This window comes from Camelus dromedarius, chromosome 2, assembly GCF_036321535.1.
Source record: "Camelus dromedarius isolate mCamDro1 chromosome 2, mCamDro1.pat, whole genome shotgun sequence".
Taxonomy (NCBI): Eukaryota; Metazoa; Chordata; class Mammalia; order Artiodactyla; family Camelidae; genus Camelus; species Camelus dromedarius.
Window position 1 is genome coordinate 31,248,045 of NC_087437.1, and position 23,550 is coordinate 31,271,594.

General features: G+C 43.2%; 1 protein-coding gene across 4 annotated transcripts in view; it reads left to right on the top strand.

Annotated features, from left to right (window-relative positions):
• Positions 1–23,550, top strand: part of KCNAB1 (potassium voltage-gated channel subfamily A regulatory beta subunit 1) — a 344,012-nt gene that overhangs the window by 190,644 nt on the left and 129,818 nt on the right. Inside the window, exon 1 of one of the 4 annotated variants that reach the window (XM_064492234.1) lies at positions 10,345–10,359. The exons of the other annotated variants lie outside the window; for them this stretch is intronic. The gene's annotated coding sequence lies outside the window, so the exon portion shown is untranslated. Of the gene's footprint in view, positions 1–10,344; positions 10,360–23,550 lie in introns of those variants that run through there. 4 annotated transcript variants of the gene reach the window in all.

Consider the following 23,550-nt stretch of genomic DNA (forward strand, 5'->3'; position numbering starts at 1 on the left):
CCGCAGGTTGCCTCTCTATCACTGCAAACCAGCTCCCAACAACTTGGATCTTTCATTGGAAGTCCCTTGGGAAAGGCTACAAGTTTTCGTACAAATTAGAAAACACTGCATATACCTGCGGAAATGATTGCAATCAGTTATCCTCAATTTCCCTCCCTCTTTTTTTTTTTTTTTTTTAAGAAAGAGCCTGAGCCAGGCTTTGGGTCAGACTTCAGCTCCCCCTTTTCCCATCCATGTCGCCTCCCACGAGAAAAGATGGCTCAGTTTCCCCATCAGTGAAACATGGTTTCTATGAGAAGGAAATGAGTCAGTATTTAAAACACTTCTCAGGGGATCTGGTGGATGGAAAGTCCTCAAGAAACAGCAGAGTTAATCAGTAATGTTTTAGGCTCTTACAAAGCTTATTAACAAAGAATGACATAACCACTATACATAAAATATGACTATTTTAAGGGCAGCACATCCTACAGGACTCAAAAGAGAGAATGCTTTGTATGATTTGGCAAAAAATTATTTATTTTTAAAAACACAGATCTTGGGCTTATTTCATAGGAAGGTGCAACAGCACTATTCCAATTCCATTCTGAGGAGGAGTGTATATTACCTGCAGACCTTCTTCCGAAAGTGGGTGTTTGAGTCATTCTGTGGTCCACATTAAAGCTGAATGCAGCCCGCTGCACTGCAGAAAAATTCTGCTGGTGGTCACTCTTCTGCTTTTCTGTATGAACTCATGACTTTTTCCTTTTTTTTTCCCCCCCAGTTTCTCCTCTTCTCAGCTGCCTCGTCAGCACCCTATGGTCTCATGGGCCTCAGGCTGTGGCTCAGAAGGAACATAAGAGGCCAAGTTCCCATGACTGAGAGAGGTTGTGACTACCTGACACCTCGTCCCTCCTCCCCCATAGCAAACTGATGCTGGTTCTTAAAGGGGCTTCAAAGGGTGATGCCTTGTGAATAAGCAATGATTTCCTTCCAGCTCATCAGCTCAGATCAGTGGGCTCTTATTGCCTCGAGATTAGGAAGGTCAGTGACCTTCAACCAAGATCCAAGAGGACAAAAGGGAGCAAGGACACCAGGAAAGCAATGAGTGATTTGCTCATGTAACATGGAGGAAATAATCACAGTGGTGTGTGCACACTATTAGGTAAAGTTGTGCCATCTGCAGATGATCAGATTAGGTAGAAGTTACACATCACCATGTTATACGTAGAGTGTGTCATTACAGATTCTATTTTTGAGCAACATCCTGAGATACTTAACAGATATTTAACTGCAATAAACCTTCTATAGATTTGTCATAGTTCAAGAAAAGAGACACTGGGAATAATACTTTGGAGGCAAATGTGATGTAGAAAAAGCCCTGGAAAATACAAGTTTGTATCCTGTCCCTCCACCTGCTGGTGGTGACCTTAAGCAAGTCATTTTTACCTCATCGAAGCCTCTGTTTCCTCATCTGTCAATGAGCATCAAAATAACTACATTGTGGTATTCATGTGAGATTAAACAAGATAACAAATGTGGTTTTCCAGGGCTATTCTTAACCTTAAGTGTTTGGCTGATATTCATTTTAAATATGTATAATCTTATTTAACCACATGAGAAAAATGTTCGTAATATTTTGTTACATGAAAACAGTGGATTACCATATTATTCATAAGATAATCTACATTTTGTAAGAGAATATTCATATCATGGTACCCAACCTGAATTTCTCCCTCAGGTTCTAGATTTATCCCTGCAACTGCTCTCTTGACAGCTCTGCTTGGATCTCAGACTTCCCACGTCCAAACCAAACTCCTGATCTCCCCTCCCCTCACCCCCCATCTTTCCTCCAGCGTTTCCCATCTCAATTAATGACAGCTAATTTCCTCCAGCCTTCTAATTATACAAGCCAAAAATTTTGAAATCATTTTTGACTCTTTTTCCCTCCTGCCCCATACCTGATCTGTCAGCAAATGTCACGGGCTCTTCCTTCAAAATATACCCAGATTCCAACTGTTCCTCACCTCCACTGCTGCTACCATCCAACTCAAGCTCCCATCCCTCCAGGGGTTACCGCCACACTCTCCTAACTGGTCCCACTGCTGCTGCCCTTACGTAGCCTACTTGCAACCCAGCAGCCAGAGGGATGCTTTTAAAGCTTAAGTCATTTCATGTCACTGTTCTGTGCAGAGCCCTCCAATGTCTCCCCATCCACTCAGAGTAAAAGCCTTACAGTGGTCCAGCAAAGCTCCCCTATACTTCCTGGCCGTCTTCGTTCTCCTCACCTCTGTTCACTCTGCTCCTGCCATAGGGGCCCCTGGGTGTTCCTCACATGGACCAAGTCCCCTCGTGCTCCAGTGCCTTGTGCTTGCATCTCCCTGCCTGTTCTTCCCCAGCCTTCCACGCGGCTCCCCCTTCACCGATTTCAGGTCTCATCTCTCAGAGGGTACCTCCGAGTGAGGTCTTCACAGCTCCCCATTTCATAGAGGGCCCCCACCCCCACTCCTCATCTCCCCTTCCCTGCTTCCTCTTTATTCCTGAAACTTATCACCATTTGACATTGCTAGCACTTGGTATGTGTGTAGGTGTGTACATATGTGCACACACACACACAAGCTTATATATAATTTGCTCAGTTTATTGTCAGCCTCTCCCCACTAGCGTATAAGCTCCACAAGGGCAGGAATCTCTGTTTATCACTGCTGTAGCCCCTCTGCTCAGAATGGTGCTTGGCACAGAGAAGGTTCTGAATAAATGTTTTTGGAATAAGTAAGTGAATTGTTTATCCATATTCATTAAACAGATGTTATGAGCCCCGACCCTGTGCCAGGCACTGTTCCAGGAGATTGAAGTACTACAGTAAATAAAATAAAGATACTGTTTTTATGGAGCTTTATCCATCTACCTATCATCTCTCTCTACCTGGACTTGTCTGTCCATCTATATCTGTATATTGACATCTACATGTACATCTATTCGTATCTGTCTGTCTGTCTCCCTGTTTAACACTGGAGGGTCATTTCCTATTTATGCTCTTCTGCACAATTTTCTAAATTGATGGGTGATTGCTATTGTAATCACAGACAACTCTGTAGGTAGGAAAGAGGAGTGAAGGAACAGTCAAATGCAAAGGAAAACCTTAGCATCTATCCTGTGCTCATGTGAACTCGAACGTCTGATGAAGTATCAAACCTTTATATTCCTGCTGTTTTTGAAACGGTGTGGCATCAAACTTAAGGGCAAGATTGCTGGGGACAAATTGTCTGGGTTTTAATCCTGACTAATTACATGACCTTAATTGAGCTCTCTCTGTAGTTCAGTTTCCTCATCTGAAAATTGGAAATATTATCTGCATCATACCTTGACGTGAGGATTGGGGTAATCCATGTAAAGTACTTACAAAAGCACAGGATGCAGAACTAATACTCGGCGATACGCACTATTACGGGTTGCGTTGGCATTTGAGTTATTTCTATTATCATTGAGTAAAGAGGGGGGAATATTTACTCTCCAGAGCATTTTATTTAATTATGCGCCTACTGTCTTCTAGGAAAAAAGTGCTATTTAGAATTTTACTCTCACACCAACTTTGAACAACTTCTTTGTGGTTATGTCTTCTGTTGGTAAATTCATTAGGAGCCAGACAACGATTCTGAGAGTGAGAGCAGTCCACTCTGAGAATTCCGGTTCTGGTCTCAAATCCGTCTCAGGTGTGGCCTGTGGAAGCTGATTTCTGGTCATGTGAGTCAAGAGTCAAGATATCGTCCCCTGAACTGCCACAGAAGAGCAGTGACAACAGATCTGTTTAACTGGCGCTCCAGTGTGAGTGCCTGGATGCCCGATGTGAGGTTAATTAGATTAACTAGAGAAACCATCACCTTGTCTCAGAAAAATGAATTAATTTAGCCCCAGATCACATTGAAAATTTATAACACTAATGTGTATCAGGTAAAAATAGATAACTCTTTGGGAAACTTATTTCAAATGCCACAGTTTAAGCGGTTATACCTTATCAGGTTCAACCTTGAAGATTTTAGTACTTTGGGTAATTACCCATTTGTTCATTTGTTTTTGCTTCTCTGACTGTATGTCCAGCCAAAACCAATTATATTATTAACTGAAGCTGTTTTCATCTAGCATTTTATCTGCTCATTTATGAATAATCCAGTTGAATCTGATCAAGCATAGTGCTTAATGCAGGAGTAAGTGTTAAGACATCTGTGAATTCTACACTTCAACACTCATTTTTATCATAGTTAGAAATGTTTACAAGTGTAGGGGAGGAAAATTTTCCTTCTACGCTTTTCGGTTCTGTGGCTAGTCAAACAATAAAAATTGACTTAAGATAGATTATAAGAGAAAAAGTTATTTTTGTACATATGGCAGCCTATAAAAATATGAGACCCAAAGGCAGTCAGGCAATCTGAGGCTTCTGTGCCACCCTGAGCTAAGGGAAGGGTGAGGGGCCTGGGGCTTCAAAGGGGAGGAGGGTAAGTCACAGGAAGATAAGAAGAGCCAATGTTTGCTCACCCTGCTTTTAAGTCTTTCTGATAAAAATTCTCTCTGGTATTAGCTCCTTTTGGGGGCCAGACCCCCCCGTCTAAATTCTTTCAGACAGTCAAAGAAGAGGTAACAGTTTTTCCTGAATCTCCTGGGTCTTGATTCCCTTCAGCTCAAAATAATCCGTGTGCCATAGTGGCACATTTTAGGGTGGCATATTCTGGTACCCTTTGCAAGGTAACTACGTGGAATGGTGCAGAATCTCAACAACAGCTCATGTCCTTCAAGACTAGAATGCTCCAAGACAGGACTCACGACTCCACTTCCATTTCAACAGCTAAACACAAGTGACAAACTGCAAGTCCAGTGTGGTGGCCCAGGTGCGTTTTGCTTATACACTTGACATTTGAATGCTTATTTTCTGTCTGTTCTATGCAATACTTAGCACTCTCTCTAGCACTACCTGCTCAATTCTTGTATTGTTAAGAGTGATGGCCAGGGTAGCATGGCGAAGAGGGTACAGAATTATCAATCTGAAGGAAGTATCAGAGGCAATCTGTTCCCTTCCTCTGGCTTCAGGCTGAGTTGGACAATTAAGAGTCTAAACTTGCATGGTCCTTTACCCTCTTCTGAGCAATTGAGATGTTTTTGTGATAAATGAGTTGTATTTGAACACCAGGGTAGAGTGCTTAGTTCTAGTTAAGCTAAGTCCATTTTTCATATCAGCAGTTCTCCCCTCAGACCTCAGCTGAGCATGAAACCATGTCCTTTGATGAATATCAAATGATCATCAGCTCATGACCACATGCATTAGGAATTAATCTGGCGTAGGTGCCCCTCAGCACAGAAATGAGGATGCCTTTGTGTGGTTTAAAGCAGAGACACAAATAAACACAGCCTCTGAATGGGAAAAAGAGGCAATGTTCAAACATCTAAAGTATTAAAAGTATCTTTATACTTGACTGTCAGGGAAGGGGGTGTCCAAGGAGAGGTCATAGGAAGGATGACATGCAGGAAGGAAGTAAAATCAAAACTAAATATCAAACACAATCCATCAGTGGTGAGAATGTGGATTGTCCTTTCTCAAAATGAACAGTAAGAGTTACGTGAGGGAATTAGATCAGAGCTGAGAAAAGGAAGAGGAAATTCAGGCTTTTTCTAGTGTTTGTTGTCCCAGAAACAGGGAGCTTGCTCCAAATCCAGGCTGTGTAGTAAGAGTTAAGAGCAGGGCTGTGAACTAACATGTCCTGGGTTCATATCCTGCCTCTATCAATTACTTGCTCTGTGATGCCCATCAATTTGCCAAAGTTCTTGGTTTCTCATTTATTAAATGGTAAAAATGGAGTCAGTGGTAGCAGTGGTACCTATTTCTTAAGACGGTTGTGATGCTAAATGACAGAACGTGTGTCAGGTGTCTGGTATGTAAATAGTGTCAAAAACTATTTGTATAGAGTAGAACAGGAGACATAAAGGGCAAGAGGCTCCTCTTCCTCCTGACCTAAGGAAGATGCTAAGTGCCATTAAACTTCCCTTAGCCCCACAAAGTGTCAGTAGTATTATTAAGGCACTTTTAATGCCCCCAAATTCTCCCTTTCTGAGACAGCTCTCCTAGTTGGCACCCCTTCCCCGTGTTCGCTCTGACGCACCAGTACTTTTTCTACAATTGTTATCATAGCGACTGCATGCTTCCGCACTTGGATATTTTCTTTTTATCTTCTTTTGAGTCTAGGCTTCTGCCAGGCCATGCCTTGTGCCCTTTCTCTGTTGGGATTTGGGGAGGGCCTTGGGGGCCAGGACACATCAAACCGTTTTGTCAGGAAAAGCCTGAGCCTTTCCATCTTGAATTTCTCCTTCTCATTGCACACGATCTTGCAAAGCCTTTGGCCTCAGCCTCACCCTTCCCAAAATGAATTAAAATAGACAAGGTCCTAACCTCTCAGAGTTTACAACTGCATACAATCCAAACGGATACAGACCAGACATGACCCAGGCAAACACATTTTGAAAAATTGCAGGAATTAAATTGTTTGTGCGGACTGGGAGGGTGTGAGGGGTGAACACACTTCTGGCTCGGCCGGGTGGGCTCACTGTTCAGAAAGACTGGGACAGAAGGGGAACTCGCGCCTCCCCCCAGCTTTTCTCTTTCTCTCTATCGAGCACTTAGTATTTTGTTCCCTACTTGGCCCTCGACATAAAAGTTAATGAAAGATGGTAGATGTTCTTGGCTCTCAAATGTTGACAAAAATTATTATAACTGATGTACAAACAGCACAGTGTGTGCAACATGCGTGCAATATGGCATTTTGATGAAAACTGAAGATGGAAAATAGTCAACATTTATGGCCTACAGTTTCTCTTTTGAGACTGTCTGTTCCGTCCTTCCTTCTATTGTGTTTAAAACAAATGGCAGGGTGAAAAGAGGGCGAATTTTGAGCAGAAACTGAAAGTGTAGAAGGACAATGCTAGAGGATGGTAGAGGGAGGAAACCTGGACTGATGTATTTAGTCACTGATTTGTGGTTTGTCCCCTCTGCTGAAACAGGAGCTCCTTAACAGTAGGGATGCTGGCTGCCTTGTTCAAATTCCCTGTACCTGGAAGAGGGCTGGTCCACAGTAAGTGCTCAGTAGACATATATTAAGAAAGAAGAACATAGAGAAGGGAATTTTGACCTGAGGTCGTGGGGTTGGTGAAGTAGGACATGATGGTTCCAGCGGGAATGGCAAGTACACCAGAGGAACACCCAGCTCTCAACAGCCATAGTATCTCCTACGGTCGTTTGAGGGAGAACTCTGAATCGGGAATTGAGAATTCCAAGTATCCGGTTCCTTAAATTAACAGGAGGAACACTCCAGAGCCTGCAGCAAAGACGGCTGCCCTGCCACCTGAGCCCACATTTAGAGCTATGATTTGGAAACATTACCCAGTCAAAGGGGAATCCAGTATCTCTGCATCTTAGTTTTGTTTTATTAACATTTAAACAGGAAACTACTTAGCTCACTGTGAACTCTCATGCAGCATATAGGTTGTGTGTGTCTCATTTTAAAGTTTTACTGCATTTGCATGTAAACCACATAGCTCTCAAAAATAGTATTATGTAGCTACTGAGAATAAGCGTATAGTTAACAGAAGGAAAGGACCCAGTCCCTGGAGAATTGCAGGAAACCTGCGAGAGAAACAGAGTCATAATTGTGTCATTGTGGCTAATCCGATACCTGGCCAGGTTGATTAGATTCTTAAATTTAAATGGAAAAACTTCAGAAACTTCTGTAGTTCATAGAAGTCCTTTGCATGAATGATAAGTACCCTTAACAATCCCCCTCCCTGGTAAGCGGCATCTCAGACGCACCTGACTACCGTGACACAAATCTATTTATAAAAGAAGCTGTCTGGAGAATATGAAAAATCAATCATCCCTCAAAAAATCGATAATTCAAAAATTGCAGCTGGTGCTGTTTTAGTAGTTGGCAGTTTTGAGGAGACTCTTCATTTTGCTTAACAAGTTGCCAAAGGGAAATGACACAACACCATGAAGGGATAAGTGGGACCCAGTGTTTAACCCTCCACCACCCAACCTCCAACACTGCAGACAGATAAACCAGAAGTGCAAAGGGGCTCTGTCATAATTCGTTTACAAAGCTAGGCGGTCTTTCTTCCCCCATTTCTTGAAGTTTAAAGTTCTTTCAGCAAAAAAATGAATGAAACGAAATTTTCGGCAGCAAAATTTCCCTTTCCCTACCCTGAGCCCCAGGGCTCCACAATTCTCCTTTCCTCATCAAAACTCCTTCAAGGTTGTGATTGTATGTTTGCTTGGTTAGTTACACCTAAGCTCTGAATGTGAAATGAAAGGCTGTAGGATGGATGTGTATCATGAAAAAAGATGGGCTAGAAGCAGGGTAAGTTTCCAAATTTAGCGAATAAAACCACAATTGCCTAGTTAAATTTGGATCTCAGATAAATTTGGATCTTTAGATAAATCACCGATAAGTTTTCAGTATAAACATCCTCTGTGTAATACTTTGGACAAACTTATATTTAAAAAAAATTATCTGTTGTTTGTCTGAAATTCAAGTTTAACCAGGAATCCTGTATTTTATCTGGCAACCTTGGAAGGAGCAGTGCCCTGTGCCCCTGAAATCTCAAGGAGTCAATCTGTACATAAAGTGAACATGGTGAGCCACCCAAAGAGGGTCAGAGTGTCTTCTGATGAAGACCCTCTGTTGTCTTCTACTCTTGCTTGTTGTTTGGAAAGAGCTTCACCCTTTGCTTGTTTATGTTTATTTGCAAATAAAGTAGGAAAGCAGCTCGATGAGTGGAAAGGGCACCCTTCCTGGCACCAACACGTCCTGGCTGCAGGTCCCACTCTGACGTCTATTTGCAGTGTCACTTCAGACTAATTAACCTATACTGTTCTGCACAACTCCCAGGTAGGAGTGAGAATTAAAAGGGAAGATAAAACTGCTAACACAATGTCTAGTACACAAAACGGTGCAGAATTTTCCCCTTAGCAAAGGAAATGCAGAAATAATTACATCCCCAAACTTCTTGGTAAAGCATCGATGGATAGTTTTTCTCACTACAATTTTGTTTCTTTCATTAATATTTCTATTGATATATAACTTACATGTGATAAAGTGCATATATATTCAATGCACAACTTGATAAATCTTTTCATCTGTAGACACTCCTGGAACACAGGCAGGTCAAGACCTAATAACGTCTCCATCTCCCCAGATGCTTCCCTCATACCTCTTCCCAGTCAATACCACCTCCCCAGAGGTAACCGCTATTCTGATTTCCACTGCCATGTATTAGTTTTCCTTGTTCTGAAAGTTCACATAAATGAAATCAAACAGAATGTAGCCTTTCGGGTCTGGCTTCTTTTGCATCATATTGCAGGTCTGAGATTCATCCGTGCTGTTGTGTATGTCAATGGTTTGATCTTTTTCATTCCCGGATGACATTCCATTATATACCATGGTTTACTTATCCATTTTATTGTTGATGGACATTAGGGTTGTTTGCAATGAGTTATTATTTAAAAGCCACCATGAACATTCTTGTTCATATATTTTTGTGAGCAGATGTATTCATTTCTCTAACATAAATCGTAGTAGCATCGCTGGGGCAGAAGATATCTGTGTGCTCATTCTCTCCAGCTCCAGGTGGAACAGAAATGCACAGCTTGCATTGTAAACCTACAAAAAAAAAATTTTTTTTGAGAGGCTGGTAGGGAAGAATTAAATAATAAACGGAAAAAGGAAGAAACTGCTAGCCCAGCTCCTTCTCCAAACCTCACCAAATGAGGATGTGTGCTTTAAACTCACATCTCATTGTAGGAGAAGCCCCTGGGTTTACAGGGAGAGCTTCTTTGACACAGTTCAGAAAACAGAATCCACAGAGACTCTTGGACCTTATACACTCAGTCATAGAGAACTGATGTAGTTAAGTTTAAACAAATATTTAAGGGGAAAAATGGTAGTTTTGTCCTACATAAAATTTATGTTCAAACTTTCACATTCATTTGTCTTACATTATCTTAATGTTTTTGTCAGTTCTCACATTGTTCCATCACATCATAGCAGATTAACTCTTAGAAATAAAAAAAAAAATTACAGACAAGTCAGGTTTTAAAGGCCAAAGATATGCTAAATATCAATAAGGCTGTTTGCACTTAAAACTAAAGTTTTCAGAAACAGGGACAATAGAATGATTTCACTTTGAATTCCCTCAGGCAGTCTGTGCCTCTTACAGAAATTTCCCAGTATAGAGGTAAAACTACCCCCTCCGTTCGGACAGCCAGTGCTGCGGAATTTTGACGCTAGGAGAGCAGGAGGAGTTGACCTTGAGCTGGATCAACACCTACACTCTTCCTCCTCTGAGGTCAGTACTGATCCTCACAGGTCAGGGCTGTTGGAGCTACTCAGGGAAGGAGGCTTATGGGACAAGGTCAGGGAGAAAAGCAAAGACCAAAACAAGAGGTCTTTGAAATACAGCTTCAAAAAGTTAACAGTGGGGTTGTGAAGTAAAATAATTTGTAAGTTATCATGAAATGTATTATTTCTGCCTGAAAATATTTTTTGAAATATATGATTTTTGAAAATTTTTATTGAAGAATAGTTGATTTACAATATTATATTACTTTCAGGTGTATAGCAAAGTACGTCAGATACACATACATTCTTTTTTTTTTTCAATTCTTTTCCATTATAGGTGATTACAAGATCTTGAATATAGTTCCCTGTGCTATACAGCAAATCCTTCTTGTTTATCTGTTTTATATATGGTAATGCATATCTGCTAATCCCATACTGCTGATTTATCCCTTCCCCCACACGTTTGGTAACCATAAGTTTGTTTACTATGTCTGTGAGTCTGTTTCTGTTTTATAAGTAAGTTCATTTCTGCTACATTTTAGATTCCACATAAAAGTGCTATCATACAATATTTATCTTTCTCTCTTTTTAGCACTGAAATAATCAGTAATACCAAAAGCTCAGTGCCAGGATTATAAAATTAAGCACTCCAAGGACGTGTTTTTAATGCCACAGGGCACTAAGAAGGATGAGGGCTCTGGAATGGTATTTGTTCATTCAGAATCCTTCTAGCAGAAACCGATGTACAGGACTGAACCAGGTCACTGGAAAGGGAGGGAGACCAGAGACAAAAGAAGCTGAGGGTCGATCCCTGACCTCTAGGGTTGAGGAATTAAAGCCTTCCCTGAATTGTGCCTCTCCCACCATCCCCCTCAAGGAGTCAAGGAAATTGGTTAGAGAGCAATATGGCCCTGGGAGGCAGCAGACCTGGGTTCAAATCTCAGCCTTGCCACTTACCAGCTCTGTGACTTTGCAAAGATTAACCGCTTGAGCTCCAGTTTCCTTATCTGAAAAACCTGAGATCTACAGTGGTCACCACAGGATGCCTGTGAGGGTCAAGTCAAATAGGGAGGTTCGTTCAGCAAAGGTTGGTTCCTTTCCCCTCCCAGCCCCTGCCCTCCCCCATTCTGCTCCTCTGCTGAAATTCCCTGAGCCGGTCAATACTCCCATCTTCCTCTGGAGATCGTCTCGCCTGCTGACACTGTTTTTTCACTTCCCGAGACGTGATTCCACTTAGAGAAAAATAAGATACCTCAGACAAGGGTCTACAACAGCTTTTGGAAAATAACAGAAATGCAATTTGTTTGTTTGTTTGTTTTTGATTCTTATTTTTTATTGACGTGTAGTCTATTTAAAATGTTAGTCTCATGTGTACAGCAAAGCAATTCAATTATACAGACAGACATGTGTGTGTGTGTGTGTGTGTGTGTTTCAGAATCTTTTCCGTTATAGCTCATTACAAGAAATTGAAGTACAGTTTGAAAGATGGGTATTCATGGTAGATTTTTTCCCCCTGTGATAAATAAACCAGGGGAACCAGGGTTTAAATGAATTGCGATGTGAATCAATTTTAGTAAAACCCAATTTTCATAGTATTTTGCATATAATAAATACTCAGTATAACCAATAGCTGTTGAAATGAATTATAATGGTCATTTCTTTTTCTGCATGCGATGTTAACAGAGTCCAAGTCAATTTTTTTCACAGAAACTATCCTTCACAACCAGAAGGCAATGAAACAAAAAATAGTGAACCTTTAAAACTTTGCTCCTTAGAGAATACTCAAAATGGTCTCAAACTGATTTTACTGCAGCAGAGTATTGACAAAACCTTGTGATTGTTTCTTTTTTTTCATTCGTTAAACAAATGTTCATCGACCATCTATGCGAGACCAGGCACAGGGTTTAAGATGTATTACTTGCAGCATCTCTGTCCTGGAGGACCTCATTGGTCTCCAGCAAGCCAGAGACTTACAGTTACTTATTACAATAATAAAATGTGAAAAGGGAGATTAACAATTGGTGACAACACACAGTCCTCCCTCAAGTTTTACCTCTCTTACAAATCTTCAATCTGCCAGAGGGCAGCACATGCCGGGCACGTCGTGAACGTTTAATAAGTGCTTGTGGGCTGAATGCATATTAGCAGAAAGGGGAATATTTTATTATAAAATTTATTATAAAGGGCAGCAGCTGACCAGTTAGTAGCTTCCTAACTTGGAAAACACAGGCAGTTCTGAGCTTCTAGTCTAAACGGAAGATTTCAAGGCAGCTGAGCAGCTGAAACTGTCTTCTTTTGTTATTTCAACGCAACAGAACAGGGCAAATCCTCAAAGCAATTTTTTCTACTGAAAAACAATTACAGTTGGGTGGGGGAAGAACACCAAAAAAGCCTTGGAAATTTCCTGAGAGCCAGGGTATGTGAAACCTGGTCAGATTAAATCGCCCTTGCTGCAGCCAATCCTTAAATGGAGAGCTTAATCTTACTTTTATTTTCCACAAATAATAATTTGGAGAGGCTTCAGGAAGTAAGAGTCAAAGCCTCTCTGAGTTCAAGGGAGACCTTGGAGTTCAAGGGTAAGAGCAATAAGAAGAAATACAAAAATGAAGGTTACAAAACTAAAGTGCTTTTAAACCTTTCTATCCCATAAATCCACCCTTTTAACATGAAATGTAAAGTGTAAAATAATTGTCACAGAACAACAAAATAATTTATGCTAAAAAAACACACTCTAAGTTTTTAAGATGAGCTCTGTTGTCAGGCTGTGTGATGAGATCATTTATTTCCACCTTGTCTACGTCTCTCTGAGACTTCATGTTTGGCCGCGGTAAGAGGAATGTCAAAGGTCTAAATATGAGGCCGTTCATGGTCAGCAGGCCTGGAGCAAGTGGCCTTTCCAGGCCCCACTGGGATAGCCTTGGCAAGCAAAAACAAAAGTGACTTAACATACCTCAGGTACTGATCGGAGGAGGGTTCTTAAAGTCTTTGTCTTATCTGTGCAGGCCAGGCAAGGGACAGGCTCCCCAGCTGTGGCTGTCCTGTGTGAAAACGGAGTATGTCATTAAAGACTGGGAGAAGGAAGAAGTTAAGAGGAGCCAATGGCCTGGGGTAGACTCCTGGCTCTGCTTTCACTGGGCAAGTTACCCAATCTTGATACTTCAGTTTCTTCACCTGTAAATGGGGGAGATAATTTAACAGTACCTACCTTATAGAGCTGTTGTGAACATTGGATGATTTAGGTCTTAAAGGTTACTCACCAATAGGCAGTGACCAGATGCTAACCAGCTGTGTGGCCTTAGGAAACTCACTTAACCTCTCTGAGCTTCAGTTTCTCAAAGAACAGGGTTGGATGAGTATCTGAGAACCTTCCTATTCTTCAACTCTTGATTCTGTGACTCTGCTGGGAACATGCTGCCTTAAAGTAGAAAGAGAAATATAGGGATGGAGGAATGAAAGACTAACTTCTGTCTCCTCTCTGCACTAAATTTTGGCCATGAACTCCTGAGTTAGCTGAGCATTTAAACCTCACTTGGAGGACATTTTACTTGTCTTGGGAAGCTTGATTTGTTTATGACAGTTTGCAAATAGCAAGCGTTTATTTGTCAAACAGCATTTTTTAGAAGGTACACCAGTAATGAGGTTTAATTCTTAACACTAGGTAGTTCCTGTCCAAAAGCTTTCTGTGGGGAAAACGACAGCAGAGGTATCAGCCTTTATGGCCCATGGGGTAGAGAACTGCAAGCAGGACTCCATCAGCGGCAAGCCCTCAGCATCAGTGAGTCTCGGAGCCCGTGGTCCTTTGCCTTTCCCACTGGGGACGGGCGGCAGAGGGCAGCGGTGAGTGGCACGGACTTCAGCCCTGTTGAGACAGACGTGGGTGCCACACCTGGCTCTGCCACTTACACCTGTTTGACTTGGCCAAGTTACTCAACTTTCCTGTGCCTTTTCTTTATGTATAAAGTGGGGGTATTAACGATACCTACTTCAATACCTTGTTGTAAAGGTTAGATTTTTTTTTAATGCAGTTTAAGTTAAGTGCTCAGTAAAAGTGAGCTCTCATGATAGGCAACATAAATTTAAAATGTTAAGCCGACGTCACTCCTGTGATATAAATGTACAAGGGCTATACTCAACGTGTAAGTCTCCCTTACTCCTCCCTTTATTGACCATTGCACTGATGTAGTTTCATTTGGTTTTGTGTTCAGAATAGGTCACTTAAGACAAAATAATAATAAAGTAACAGTGCATTGCATTAGACCTTCACACTTTACAAAGCAATGTTGCATGCATTGTCTCCCCTATTCCACAACCCAGATTTCTTCTAACACAAAAAGTAACTCTAGTTTCACAGGGCTGATGAGCAGCAGAATAAGGAATAAAATGCACTTTTTATGACTCTCTGTTCCTTGCAGAAGCTACAACTCTCCTTTGTAGCATTTACTAAGCCCATCCGTATGCAGCCTCTCATTCCAAGCTGCTTCCATGATGGAAACTGGGCTGGTGTTACTGCTTCTAATCATTAGGTGGGGAAAATGATGCTCCAAGAAGTTAAATGACTTGAGGAACGTCATGCGGCTGGTGAGGGGCAGAGATAAGACCAGAACCTGTTTGTTGTCTGGTGACACGAACCAAAATATAATTAAGCAATTCAAAATAAGTGTTATAATTCTTTTAAAAATGAATTATAAGGTATTATGGCATCCCAGAGGCAAAAGAAAATAAATTATGTGTGTGTGCTGTATATGTGCAGGTATGTGTTCCCCAGGGAAGGATTCCCAGCAGAAGTAATGCTTGAATTGATATTTGAAGGAAAAACAGGCAGCATAGTAGGCACTTGAAGGAAAAGATGATAGTGGGGAAACCTTGTGCAAAAGGACAGAAATTCAAAGTAACTTTGCCGGGATGGCAGGAAATTCTGTGTGCCTCGAGTTCGGTGTCTTACATGCTGGGGAGGCTTTCATTTATGCTTTTAATAGTTCTTTATTGAGCATCTATTATGTGTGGGGCTCTGTAAGCTTGGGGTCCCCATAACCTGCTCAGCAGGGTATCCACGGGCAATTGGAAATGCTCAAATGGAACACAGAAGCAAGCTAGAGGCAGCGTGTGAACACTAGCAGAAGGCACTGGAGTAGGTGAAGTCACCCCCAGGAGGAGAGAGCAGAGACAGAAGGGAGGAGAGTGGAGGACCAGCCCTGGAGACCAACACTGCAGCAGGGGACAGAAGATGCAACATGGCAAAGATTAGAAAGCAAAGGTCAGACTGCAGAGGATAATCAGGAGGGAGAGGATGAAAAATACAGGTGAGGCCAACGGAGGAGTTAGAGAAGATGGGGACAAACCGGCAACCACAGCCAAGGACCGTTGGGAGGTCACCTCTGGTTTTAATGAGCACAGTTCTAATGAAGTGCGGGAAAGAAGCTAGACAGTTGTTGGTTGAAGAGTAATGAGAAGTAAAAGGAAAGACTCTGAGATCGGAGGACTTGGGTAAACTTGGCTGGAAAGAGAAGGGAGAGTCTGGGGGTAGCCAAGGCAATGGGAGAGCGGAGGATACAATGGAGGGAGGTTTTTTATTTGTTTAGTTTTTGTTTTTGTTTTTCTTTTATAAGAGTGTAAGAGACTTGAGGAAAACACAAGGCACTGAAGATGAGAGAGGAGATCATGGCAGAATAAGAGCCCAAGGGGATAGGAGGAGACGTGCTCAAGGAGATTGGCGGATAGGGCGAAGGACACTTTTTTCCCCAGATAGGGTTAGGATTCTTGTTTAGTTGCAGATAACAAAGAAAAGAGAAATTAATCACTGGTTTGTGGAATGAAGCAACCTGCTTTAAAAAAACGAGGGAGTTATTGGCTCAATAACTGAAAAGTCTAAAGGTGGATCTAGTTTTCAGAGCAGCTGGATCACGGGGATCAGGACCTCGTCTCCCTTCCTTCCTTAGCTCTGAATGCCTCTGTTTGGCTTCACTCTTAGGCATGGAGGCCATCAAGAGGCCTTCTCTTCTTATTTGAAAAGAATGATCAGAACTAATTCTTATTGGCCAAATCAGATCACATGCCTGTTCCTAACCAGCGATTCTGGGAGAGGGGCAGAGATCTCAGAAGTGTGTGAGGTAGGAGGCCTGGCTTGACAGGGCTGTGCAAGTTTGGCAGCAGCCTCCACGGATCCCAGCACTTCCACCTGCCCACCCAGAGCCCCTCCTTCCCTTCCCTCAGAAGTGTGGGGGGATGAAAGTTGACAAGGTGACTTGACACTGAATGAAAGAAATGCCTATCCTGAGATGGAAAGAGGTCCCACGCAGAGGTGGAAATGCCCGTAGGTGTAATGAGAGAGACAGAGACAGAGAAGCCAAGAAAACGCAAGCCTTACCAATCCAGGAAAATAGCTTTTCAAGGTCATTACTTATGGGGGGGGTGGGGAGGCTCAGTAAAGATTCCAGAAGAACAAGCTAAGTGCGTGCAAAGTGCTGAGAAAAGCTGGTTTATTCTCAGTGTGTCTCCCTATTTTTAGAACTTATCTCAACTCTTCTTCGGACCGGGATGGTTGGTCCCAACAGTGTTGCTTGGCAGGAGACCCCATCAGTGTCACTGTTCCTGGGAAGGGCTCCAGGGAGGTGCTATGGAAGGTGCTGGTGAGTGAGGGGGGTTAGCCTGCCTGCCCTTCTGAACAAGGATGATTCATGTGCATGTGGACATGCAGGGAGGCTTTATCTTTGGAACACATTTCAGAAATTAAAAAAGCAAACAAAGCTGATTAGGAGGAAAACAGATTTGCTGGAACCAAATTGGAGGAACAGACCCGGGGGCAGAAGTAAAAGTTCCAAGCTCTCCAGAATCTGAATGCCCCAGAGCCCAGAAGTAGAGATTGCATGTGTTTGGGCCTGCCAACTAGGGCACCTCGTGGTCCTGGAACAAAGAGGTGGGGGACAGGAGACGTTATTCTGAGGAGCTGCTGCTCCCTCTGAGTCCACAGGGAAAGAAGGCAGACACCTGCCTCCAGCCCAGGTTGGGAGGAGGCCCCCGACCTTGCTCACCCCAGAATTTTGCCCCTTGAATTTGGTCATTGAACTAAGGATGTTTAGATGTCTCCAGAAAACCCACTCCTTCGGGTTAGCCTGTCCATCTCCTTTCAGCCCTTCTGGGCCAGTTTAAACCCTGCCCCTTCCATGAACCCTTCTCTGGCCATCCGTATTCTGGGGGTCCCTCGCCCTCCTCTGAACCGCATCCTTCATTCGCCACTCAAGTTGAGTCCGGTTTCACTGCTTTCCCTTCCAGTGCATTCACCTCATCTCCCCAGAGGGGGCGGAGAGTCCTAGAGGCCGGGGTCCTTGACTGGTGGTTTTAGGATCCCTAGAACCTAGTACAGTGCCTGGCAGGTAGCTGATGTTCAGAATATGTTTATTGGTTTGTGAATCATGTATTCTGTACGTGGCCAGTATTTATCTTTGGAAGTGATATGCATTCCTTTTGATACTGAGGATTCATCTGGGAAGCCCTGAAGAATATTTTGAATCCTTTAGATTTAGATTTAAGACAACTAAGGCCTACTGATGTAAAGTGAAGTGTTTTCACAAACTGTAATTCTTTCTTTGTTGTTTTTACAAACAAAAACATTTACCAGTTTGATTTCAACATGAAGTGGTATAATTTATAAAAGACTTGACCTGAACAATAAGAGAAAGCCTGTACGTTACTTAGATGTGTATCTACTTTTAGAGTTAATGCTATTCTGGAAGAGGTAGTTGCCACAACTGAACTTGAACTTGGTAACTTGAAAGAGCTAATGGGGAAAGAAGGAAGCATTTTATACCTTCTACACCTACTAATACGTCCAATACCACCAGAGCTTGAACCCCAGCAACTTCAAATATATATTTTCATAAGCAAACAAAAAAAAAAAAGAAGAAGAAGAAAGAAAAGGAAAGAAAACTAAGGCCTAAGATCTCAAAACTGCACAATTAGATCACAGAAAAGCAGGATTAGATCCCAGTCTCCAGGTCAAAACAAACAAACAAAAATCCTAGCACACTTACCATCAGAAATCATTGCTAAATTGAGGGAGGCTGAGGATAAGATACAAATTCAAAGATGAATGAAATATAGCCTCAGAGAGATTGGATTCTAGGAGAACAATGAAATAACTTTCCCCTTTCCTTCCTTCCTTCTTTCCTCCTTCCTTCAACCTTAAACAGTACAAGAATTACACTAAAGACGCACACACGAACAATAGACCTGGTCCCTCTCCTTGAGGACCAGTCTGCTGAGGGGGACGTTGGCCTCCAAATTAACTTATAAAAGGAACAGGAAAAAAAAAAAGCAATTTTAGAAGAAAGCCATAAACAAAGAGCCTTTAGACCCTAGATAAAGGAGTACTTCTAAAAAAATTTTTTATTGAAGCATAATTAATTTACAACATTGTATTAGTTTCAGGTGTACAGCATAGCAATTTGGTTTTTTGGCAGATTATATTCCATTATAGGTTATCACAAGATAATGGGTGTAATTCCCTGTGCTACACAGCAAATCCTTGTTGCTTAGCTATTTTACGTATAGCAGTTTATATCTGTAAACCCCAAACTCCTAATTTATCCCCTCCCGCACTCCCTCTCCCCTTTGGCAACCACAAGTTTGTTTTCTGTGTCTGAGTCTGTTTCTGTTTTGTATATAGATTCATTTCTGTTACTTCTTAAGATTCCATGTATACATGATATCATACAGTATTTGTCTTTGTCTGACTTACTTCACTAAGTATGATAATCTCTAGGTCCATCCATGTTGCTGCAGATGGCATGATTTCATTCTTTTCTGTGGCTGAGTACTACTTCATTGTGTGTGTGTATATATATTCACACCCCACATCTTCTGAAGCCAGTCATCTGTTGATGGGCACATGGGTTGCTTCCATGTCTTGGCTATTGTAAATAGTGCTGCTATGAATATTGGGGTGCATGTATCTTGAGCAAGGACTATTTAATACTAAGTCTGGGGGCTAGGGAACTTTGCAGAGAGGTGGTGATTCCTAAGCTGGTTAGTTAAAGGATGGAAATTTTGGCAAAAGGGGGATGAGTATTTTAGACTGAGGGAACAGCCTGAGACCTGCCACGGCAGGTGGCAGTTTTAGGGAACAGTGCTGGTGGCTGACACTAAGGGGGTTTCAGTGGTACTGAGGAGATGAGGGGGTGGGCCAGGACCGTGCAGGGAAAGGTAGAGCCTCCCGTGTGGAGAGAACAAGTGAGTTCACTCACTGCTAAAGTGGGGAGCATGGTGCTCACCTGCTGGTGTTCTTACGCAGTGCCCTCCAAGGAGACATGCGGGCAGGGAGAGGCTTGTGGCAGGCTTCCTACCAGGTTTTTAGGGACATATACAGAAGGTTTCATCTAACTAAATCAGTGCACAGTGAGAGAGAGAAGGTGATTACCAGCCAGGCCGGAAACACAAAGTGGGGAAAGGACCTGGTCAGAGGAGGTGGGGCAGCTTCAGCTGGCAGGACACACAGGGAAGTGGACCCAACACACTCTTCTACCTTGTTCCTTCCCTGCTCAGCCCAATATCCTTGTGCTTCTGGAAAAGATGGGGCCTTGTTAAAACTGGGAAGGCCCATCCATGCATCTAACATATGAAGAAGTCCCCGAGATCCAAAACACTGCACCCTGAGCCTCACACAGATGCTCAATATTTCATTAAAGATTTATTCCTTTAGCTGATGAAAAAAAAAAAAAGATAAAATGCAAACCCTTTTGAGGAAGCAGTGTGGCTTGAAGGAGCACCCGCTCAAGAGTCCAGAAACCTGACCTCATTTGACTCTTTACCTGAGGAGATCACCTCCTTTGTATCTTGCTGACAGGCTGCCCCTTCCAGAATCCTGGAGAGGCTTTGACTCTACCTTGATTCCCAGATTCCACTCTGATCCACTGAATCAGAAGCTCCAGAAGCTGAATTCAGTGCCTGCGTGGCACAGGCGTTTGTGGTGCTCGTTAGTCAGTGCTGGTCACTGGCTGGCTCCTGTCCAGCTCACTTCTGGGAACCAGGCAAGGTGGCCGTCCTGGGGCCCTCGTGGTTGGGTGAGGCTGTGTGACTGGTTCTGGCCACTGAGTTGTGAGTGGAGAGGGCCAGCGTCTGCTCCTGGCTGGGCACTGAATGGACAGAGTAAGAGAGTCCCTGGATGTCTTTTCCCTCTGGCACTGGGATCACCCACTTTGGGGTCCTCAGATGACCACCAGGAGCAGAGCACCATGCCCACATGCAATGCACCTGGAGCCTGAGTGAAAAATAACCCTTGTTGTGATAAGCCACTGGGATGGGGAGCGTGCCAGTTAGCTCGACATGACCTGGCTCAGACTCCAGGAGGGATTCTCACACGGCCAGCCTGACCCCAGGTGGGTCTCCGAGAGCCCCTGGCTAGGGGACCTTTCAGGTGCCTTCCATTTCTAAACTTTATTTGGTTCTGGAAGCAAGTGCTTAGCTATTCAGCATTGATAAGATGCTAACTGGCCATCAGATTGGTAAGGCCCTTCTGAGGTGTTTCCACTGCAGAATGGGAAGCAGGGGGAGACCAGACTGGTGGAGGGGGTGTCTAGGGCAGGGGGTACAGCAGGGCTCTTGGGGAGCAGCTACAGGTGGGAGAAGGGCTGGACACAGCCCCAGGACTCAGCTTAACACTGGGCCGAGGGCCGACTTGGCAAGTGGAATTCCTACCTTCACCATTTCATTTCCTGGTGCTAGAATTTTTAGAATGGATGGATAATCTGCATTGAGGGGTTTTTATTATAGGTGAAGAGAGTCCCTTAAAATTCTGTTGCCTGGAAACACTTTTGTAGGTTTGAGGCCTAATCTCTTGAGCACCAGAATTTGGGTCACCGCAACCCACTTTGAGGGTGAACCACTATCCTGGCGTTCCTGGAACTGTCTTGGTTTTTAGCACTGAAAGCCCCATGTCCAGAAAACTCCTCAGTTCTGGGCAAACTGGGACAGCTGGTCACTCAGGGGCCACGTTGTTTCTTCCTAATGACGTCTCTCAGCCGATACACCTCACCACCCCGCCCCCGCCCCGCTCTGATGGTTGGCAAAGTTAGATTTCAGGATCTTTCCATGTGCTCTAGCTCAAGTCAGGAAAAAATAAACCCTCAACAGCTTCTGTGCTACAGAAAGAGGTTTACAGATTTCAATATGCCAGCCAAAAAGAAAAAAACCATTCTCAGCTTGCTTCCTGTGCCAGCTTGATAGGCCACTGCAGAGATGGGTGGTTTCCAATGGAGTTTTTCGCCCCTGAGCCGGTTTTGAACCTCGCAGCTCTGCCACTTGACGGCATCCAGGTTTCCAGACGCTGGCAAGGATGCCACAGTCTGTCACCATCGGGGCCGCTGTGACTTTTCCTGTTCTGACAACTAGACAAGATGTCTTTTGAAGGGTGTTTAGTACTTGGTTTGTTTTCAAGATAGACGAGCCCCAGAGTAGATGTGCTTCAGAAAATATTAAATGTTGGAGACTGGTCTGTATCCTCCTTGAAGAGAATTAGTTACACAGTTAGACGCCTTTGGTTCTGTAGTTAAATCAATGCACGGACTGTCAGGCTGAAAGAGGTAATGAAGAATGCTTTGTTGAACCGGAGGGGAGCTTGTTGGGGAAATGGCTGAGACCCTGAATGGTTAAAGCTGCTACAGCATTTGCTCCACTCCTGGCTTCTACAAAGGATTACGAAGTGATTAAGGAGATTGTACTGAACTTTAGGAAAATATCTCAGATGTGAGCTATTTGCCTAAATGTCTTTCTACTCTGCAGCCCGACAGAAAAGCGAGAAAGGCAAGCAAAGGTCAGATCACCTCCAGCCTCATCGCCCTCTTCCCTCCTTTAATTCTCAAAGGTCCGGGTCCCAGACCAGAGGCTGTTGTGGAAACAACTTGCTCCTGGAACAGTGTACAAAGGGAAAGAGCGCCACAGGAAAAATCCACCTCCAGGAGACAGAGTTCGGGAGAATGAGAATGTGGGACGTCAAACACAATGAGTGGAAGTGCAGGAAGGGAGGCGAGGACATTTCTGGAGGCAGGGAAGGCCCAGAGGCACGGGGCCAGGCAGGACCTTGGGTGAAATGTTAGGACAGGCTTCTCGTACTCGCCTGGCACGGGAGCAACCACGCCCAATACGCTACCCTTTCTTCTTGTAGATGAAGTTCAGGCCTCCTCAGAAAACGTCTATTATTTTGGAATGCCCCGTGGACTGGGCTGTGCGGTGTACACATGCATGGGTTGATGGCGGAGGTTTAATTCTGGCGGCAGGAGAGCACAACCCCTGAGGGGCAGGGGACCCTGCGAGGCCAAAAGGTATGGGAACACGCGTCAAGTGCAACAAATACCATTCGCCTGACCTTTCTAGAAGCTGGCCCCAGGGCGGCGGGGGGGGGGGGGGGGGGGAGGAAAACAGAAACTGTTTGGGCTGGGCTTTTCTCCTTACCAGCTTCCTCATGAATTTAATCTTGATAAGATTTATGGAAGTAAATCTTGCCTTCACGTCTTTAATTTCTAAGACTTTGGCTTTTCCTGTCAATGCCAAGGTACCAATAGCCTCCTTAATGGCTTTCTAGAAAGTCCTGGGTTTTGAGGGAGACACTCATGTTTGAAAAATGTGTGCCCAGGGGAAGCTCGGGGACAGGAAGGCTGAGCAAGAAGCTACCTGGGAGCCTCATCTGGCTCCAGTAGGCCGTGTCATTCACACAGACCACATGGACTCCAGTGCCCTCCAGGTCTTTAAGTCTGTGACTCTAGAATGAGGAACTTACCAGAGAAAGAACAAATTTGCTTTTGCCTTTAGACAAAAGGAGGATCTGACTGAAGGGAAGAGGAAAACTTTCCAGTTGAAGAGATAGATATTGCCTAAAATAAACATTATTTTAATACATTCTTCAAAAGCGCATGTTTTAAAAATTAATTCAAAGTCAGATAAAAATTCTAATATGGCATAGCTACCTCATGTGAGGGAAGTGAAGGCAAAAAGAAATTAAAGCCAAGGAAATTTTTACAGAATATTACTTCAGATAAGACCAGAAGATGAAGTTTAATTTATATAATAATTTTAATAACAAGGTAAATACTTGAAAATTTTCAGAATGTTAGAATCTTTCAGAAGTTTATTAAATGCCTTCCCCATAATGACTAGATAATTAAGCATATCTATAAATTCAAGTGAGAAATTTCTATTTTATATATTTGTT